Source organism: Macaca fascicularis, chromosome 4 (genome assembly GCF_037993035.2).
Source record: "Macaca fascicularis isolate 582-1 chromosome 4, T2T-MFA8v1.1".
Classification (NCBI taxonomy): domain Eukaryota; kingdom Metazoa; phylum Chordata; class Mammalia; order Primates; family Cercopithecidae; genus Macaca; species Macaca fascicularis.
The window spans coordinates 170,597,991-170,605,110 of NC_088378.1; positions in this window are offsets into that span (position 1 = coordinate 170,597,991).

The window sequence follows — 7,120 nt, forward strand, 5'->3', positions numbered from 1 at the left end:
CAACATGGATGCACCTTGAGAACATCATGTTAGGTGAAATAAGCCAGACACAAAAGGACACATAGTGTATAGTTCCACCTCCATGAAACACCTAGAATAGGCAAATTCGCAGAGACAAAAAGTAGATTCAATGAGGGAGGGTAGCAGGATAGAGAAAGGGAGGAGCGGGATAGAGAAAGGGAGGACAGGGATGGGAAAGAGAGGAGCAGGATAGGGAAAGGGAGGAGCGGGATAGGGAAAGGGAGGAGCGGGATGGGAAAGAGAGGAGCAGGATAGGAAAAGGGAGGAGCGGGATAGGGAAAGGGAGGAGCGGGATAGGGAAAGGGAGGAGCGGGATGGGAAAGAGAGGAGCAGGATAGGGAAAGGGAGGAGCGGGATAGGAAAAGGGAGGAGCGGGATGGGAAAGAGAGGAGCGGGATAGGAAAAGGGAGGAGCGGGATAGGGAAAGGGAGGAGCGGGATAGGGAAAGGGAGGAGCAGGATAGGGAAAGAGAGGAGCGGGATAGGGAAAGGGAGGACAGGGATAGGGAAAGGGAGGAGCGGGATAGGAAAAGGGAGGAGCGGGATGGGAAAGAGAGGAGCAGGATAGGGAAAGGGAGGAGCGGGATAGGGAAAGGGAGGAGCGGGATGGGAAAGAGAGGAGCAGGATAGGAAAAGGGAGGAGCGGGATGGGAAAGAGAGGAGCAGGATAGGAAAAGGGAGGAGCGGGATAGGGAAAGGGAGGAGCGGGATAGGGAAAGGGAGGAGCGGGATAGGAAAAGGGAGGAGCGGGATAGGAAAAGGGAGGAGCGGGATAGGGAAAGGGAGGAGCGGGATAGGGAAAGGGAGGAGCGGGATGGGAAAGAGAGGAGCAGGATAGGGAAAGGGAGGAGCGGGAAAGGAAAAGGGAGGAGCGGGATGGGAAAGAGAGGAGCAGGATAGGAAAAGGGAGGAGCGGGATAGGGAAAGGGAGGAGCGGGATAGGGAAAGGGAGGAGCGGGATAGGGAAAGAGAGGAGCGGGATAGGGAAAGGGAGGACAGGGATAGGGAAAGGGAGGAGCGGGATAGGAAAAGGGAGGAGCGGGATGGGAAAGAGAGGAGCAGGATAGGAAAAGGGAGGAGCGGGATAGGGAAAGGGAGGAGCGGGATAGGGAAAGAGAGGAGCGGGATAGGGAAAGGGAGGACAGGGATAGGGAAAGGGAGGAGCGGGATAGGGAAAGGGAGGAGCGGGATAGGGAAAGAGAGGAGCGGGATAGGGAAAGGGAGGACAGGGATAGGGAAAGGGAGGAGCGGGATAGGGAAAGGGAGGAGCGGGATAGGGAAAGGGAGGAGCGGGATAGGAAAAGGGAGGAGCGGGATAGGAAAAGGGAGGAGCGGGATAGGGAAAGGGAGGAACGGGAAGTCGTTGTTTAATAACCATTAGGCACGGTTTCTGCTTGAGATGATGCAAACATTTTGGAACTGGATATAGGGACAGATTTGTGAATGTAATTAATGCTGCTGATTGTACACTTAAAAAATTGGTAAAAGGGCCAGGTGTGATGGCTCACGCCTGTAATCCCAGCACTTTGGGAGGCCAAGACAGGTGGATCACCTGAGGTCAGGAGTTCAAGATCAGCCTGGCCAACATGGCAAGACCCCATCTCTACTAAAAAATACCAAAATTAGCTGGGTGTGGTGGCAGGCACCTGTAATCCCAGCTACTCGGGATTGAGGCAGGAGAGTCGCTTGAACCCAGGAGGTGGAGGTTGCAGCAAGCTGAGATTGCGCCATTGCACTCTAGCCTGGGAGACAGAGCGAGACTCTGTCTCAAAAATATATATATATATTTTACCACCATTTTAAAAAATGAATAACGTCATATGCCAAAAAACCACTGAATTGTGCACTTTATATGGCTAAGTTGTAAAGTATACGAATTATATCTCGATAAAGGTGAAAAATAAAAACAATTCACAAACACACACACACACACACACAACCCTCAAAAAAGTTGTGAGTCCTCACCCAGGCCCACGCTGATGTCCACCAAAGATGTGATTTTCAGAGCGACGGAGCCGCCCGCAGCCAGTGTTAAGTGAAGTGGTGGCACCTGCAACGGGGCTGTTTCTGATCTCCACGAAGGTGGCATGAGCACCTCCCACCACTTGTGTCAGCCGCGATTGGCCTGTGCCATCCTGCGGATGCCAGTGGAACTGGGTTTTAGCTGTAGCATGTGCCTTCACGTCTTCACAGATCTTCATAGATCATGTCATCAGTGTGTGAGGGAAACGGTTCTTCCAGCATCTTCTCAGCCCCTCTGCAGAGGACATTGACCAGTGTTTACAGAACCCAGTTTGAGACCCTCTTGGTGAATTTGGACAACTGAGCCATTCACTCTTCCTTATAAAACATGAGCAACTAGGGGGACAGCAGACACTTTCGAAGACTTTGGTCCCCCTCACATAGTGCAAGCTGAGTGGGGAGAAGCTAGGAGCCCCCTGCAAAGGGGGCTGCCATCTCAACCTGGATCCCGCAGGGCTTCCCTGGCCTCCCCAGCCTCTCACCACAGCCTCCTCCTGCCCATGCTCCAGCCTCACCACCTAGCACTCCTCCCTCAGCGGGCACAGTGCCCCCCCGCCGAATGCTCCAGGCTGTCCAGGAGTCCTTCAGCCTGAAAAACCCTCTATCCCTTATCCACTGACTTGACTATTTCTGGGTCTCAATCCACTGCTACCTCAACTTCGAACCCTTTCCAGACCCTGACAATCCGAGTTAGTTGATCTTCCTCTGTGCTCCCACCTTTGACATAGAACTTATGTTGTCCTTGTCTATCTCTGTTTGATCTCTGAAGTCCTTGAGGACAGGGGCTGTGTGTGCATCTCTGCATCCCCATTGCTTAGCACAGTGATTGACACACAATCAGCTCTCACATGTTTGTTGAATGAATGAATGAATGAATGAGCGAATGGCAGGACCACCACATTAGACAACCCAGGGGACAACACTCACATTGAGGGGGCAGGAGACAGTTGCAAATGTAAGTACTGCCTGGAGCTGTACAGCTGGGAGATCTTGAATGATTGCCTCTTTATATCCCCAAGTAGAATCCCAACCTCTGAAGACGGTACACAGGGTGTTGTACCCCCAGCTTTCACACTAAGATGGCCACTTGTCCAAGATCCTCCAAAATCATTCTTCACTGGCCAGTCCTGGTGATGTCTGTTCTTACATCCTACTTTGGAGATTCGATTTTGACCTCCAAGGGTCTCCAGAGAGGGTCCTCTCCTCACTCTGTGCTTGTGTGCTGGAAGTGGCAGATGCAGGGCCAAGGGAGGGAACTAACTTTTGATTCCATTTCCTCCGTTATCACCCCAGCTTCTTCAAAGTGCCTCACTTGGGATTTCAGTCAAAACCCACAAAAATAAACTATATTTTCTAATTTTCCATTTTCGGAATATTACATTTTTATGTGGACAGCAATACCGGTGATTGTGCTCCTAAATTTCCCTGAGCGGTCTAGAGGTCATTCTAATAACACACGAAGTGTATTTCAAAGAGTCCCCAGATCAGAGCAGCTTAACAATAGTGGATTGTCAGCACGAATTCCTGCTATGTATTTATATTCAAAATTGAAAATTTCCGCTAAGATTTCCAAATGCATCTCAGAGTCTTTGGCTAACACCAATTTGTGCCCCTTCGTGCTAATATGGAAACTACAATCAACTGAACATTTATTGTGTGTGTGTGTTTTTTTTTTAGTAAATGAGTATGCGTTGGAGATTTTTTTTACGACATAATAAAAGCAACATAAAATGAATTTGCTGCAGTGCTTCTTCACTCTTTAAAACTCCATGCCCCACCTGCTCGTGCTATTCTTTACGTGGCATTCTGCCGGGACCGTAACTAGGTTATCAGCCGGGCGATGGCAGGAGCCTCGGGCCTTCGCGCTTCAGTCGAGCCTGCGTGTGCCACGGGGGTCCGCGCGGCGCTGATGGAGACCGGGATCAGTTTGCACCCCCAAGGGGGCTTGGCCACTCTGGATATTGCTTTTATAGACTCCGGTTGTGTCTGACTCTGTGTTTTTTATTACATTCCTTTGCAATTCTAGCAGCTGTTTTTGTCAAGAGTCTTAATAAAGTTTGAACTGCTAAACGAACTTTATGGAAATTGGTCACAGAAGAGTCTATGCGGCACCTTTCAGAAAACCAGGGGTTACGTCGCCCCTGGGCTACCTCCGCGGTAACAGTGGTGACAAATAAACCTAACAGCGCGGGGGCAGGCTGATGGTTTGGCAACCCACTTCTCACTCGATTTCTGAGAGACGACCATCCACACACACTTAGTTCCTTTAACTCTATTTACCGCAATTTATTGGAAACATTTGGCTGCGTGGCTCAGATGGTGAAGTTGCTTTAAGGACCTTTACAGAGAGTCAACTCAGTTTGGTGTTTTGTTTTGCTTTGGGTTTATTTCATGTTGCTTTCCAATTTTATAAACCTAAGACTTGGAATAATTGGACTTAGAAACTTTCTATGAAAGAAAAATAAAGTGTCTGAGATACTCTCAGTTTATCTCTCATTGCTTAATTATACTAAAATATTGGTCGATTTTGTTAAGCATATTAATTTGGCCATGAAGTTAACTTGATTTGATGGCATCTCTAGGAGCCAGTGAAAAACTCAAAACCCATTTTAGACTTGCCTTGGGTATAATGGTTTACCATCCACTTCACATACCGATGTTATGGAAGAATAATTCACCAACAGACCAAAACTAACCATTCATCAGTTTGGGGTGTGACTTCATCCATTTCCATGATTAAAACAGACCCTAAAAGCAATAAAGCAAACTGTTTCAGTAGCCTCAGCCCGGTAGCTGGACACCCACCATCCTGGATATTCCTGGATTATAATGTGTCCTTTATGAAACATCTCTTTGAGAAATTGGTGTTGCCACCAAACAGAGTTAGTTATTAGCAACACTGCAGCTAGTTGAAATAAAATATTTATACGTAGATGACTCAGTGACTCACCTCAGACTTATGAAGTATAAAATACAGAGGTCAGGTTAGATGGGCTTTAAAGATCCTCACACCTCTAACACTGGGGCTTTCTAGAACGCAGTGAGAGTTCTAGGATGAGACAAGATAGCCACAGCAGGGGAGTCGCACTGGGCAGAAGGCACTGGTAACAGGGTGCTTTCACTGTGGAATCAACAGACGCTTCAGCCGTTCCAGGTGGGCTGCGGTGAGAAGCAGGTGACGCCCAGGTGCAGCTGGGTCAAGCTCCAAATCAAACCAAACTTCACAGAGCCTGTGGCTCCAGGGTCAGCACTCACATCCAGCTTCCTCTCCAGACTGTTGAGAACTGCATCTGAGTTTAATTTGCTTTTGTCTGTCAGAATCTGTTCCAACAAAAAGGAGAGGGAAAATATCTCATGGTGAAGGACCCCACATCCTCTGGATGATGTCACAGTGAAACACTCCCTCGAGATGATTGACAGTTCCGTTCTCAGTTACCAGCAGCGAGAGTCGGTGGACACTTCTTTATATTGCTCTTGCTACTTTAAAAAAATGGCCCGATTCCAATCACTTACTTATGTTCTGATACCCTAACGCCTGTGCTTCACACAGGAACTGAATCTGCCTCTCATTACAATGACCTTCTTTACTTCCTCCTGTCCACATCGCAAAAGCACCCTTTCCGTTAACGACCAGCGGAGGGTGCTGTTGTATTTGGTGTGTTTCCACTTTCCCCCCACTCTCGGGACATTTTTTCCCCCCTAAGGGAAAAGGGCTGTTTCCCATAGTAATGTGAACATGATGTATGATAATGAAAACAATAACTACATCAACATATTTTCCCCAGAAGTTGTTTTTTTTTGGTTGTTTTTTGTTTTGTTTTGTTTTGTTTTCAGAGCGTGAATGTAGGGCTCTTAGCTATAAGATACTAAGATAAATGAATGGACTTTGGAGAAGTGTGGAAGGTATTGAAAAATACTTTCAAGATGGACATGGGCTTTGCAGACCTTGTAATTTAATGATTTTGACTACTGGATATTAGGAGTTTCATTACATGTCATCGTTCAATAGTTTAAAGATAATATAACAGCAATAAAATGTAGCAAACAGCAAGAATAACATCTGGCCACAATCAGCCCAGTGTCATAAAATAGACTCCCTGACTGCCTTTCACGGGGCGTGAACCTGGCAAGAATGAAGGATAGAAAGACACACTTTCAGACCGAGTTGTGACAGCTGAATATTATTTCCAACCACTACACTCGAGATCTGTGCTAGGCACTGCTCCATTCCCTCCCTGAAGCCTGAACTCAAAAGACTCAATTTCGTTCTTGCCTCTTCCTTTCCCACAGTAAACTTCTGCTTCTACGTGACAATACCTTTTTTGTAGTTTCTTGCTAATTGGATTTTGCTCTATACCACACAGGTAACCTAATAAACCAATTTAAGAAGCCCAGCAAGCTTATAGCATGATCAAAAGAATCTAGAACGACGAGTAAGGAAACCTGGCTTTAGTTCAAGCACTTTCATGAATCCCTAGGAGGGCTGCCAGATAAAACATAAGACATACAGTTAAATTTGAACTTCAGATAAACAACAAATAACTTTTTAGTGTAAGTATGTCCCAGATGATATTTGGGATATATCTATGCTAAAACCTGTCTGTTGCTTATCTGAAATTTAAATTTAATTGGGCTTCCAGTGATTTTATTCACTGAATCTGTGAACCCTAACCCCTAGACATCAAGGACACCCAATTGGGAATGACCGCACTATGCTCTACAGAATTTCAAGTTTAAAATCTTATTTGTCTATATTGCATGAAAATATTTTTAAAAGACTATGAATTTACATACAGTTAAAAATGTGACTGCTTTATAGCTTTTGAAGAAGATAGAGAAAGGTTTCCTTTCTCTCTTAGCCTAAAGAGCTTTCTGCTGCCAAAAGCCAGATGGAGAGAATTTGGCTGATTTATCATTCTTATTGATGGAAAACTCAGCTTAGGGAATGAGGTTTTTGTAAAGCAAGGCTGACAGATAACAACAGGATTCAGCCCAAGTCACACCAAACGAGTCAAAGACTTAGCTGCTCTTCTGCCGAACCCAGGTAGAAACCACAGGGTTGGAACAACGGCCCCCCC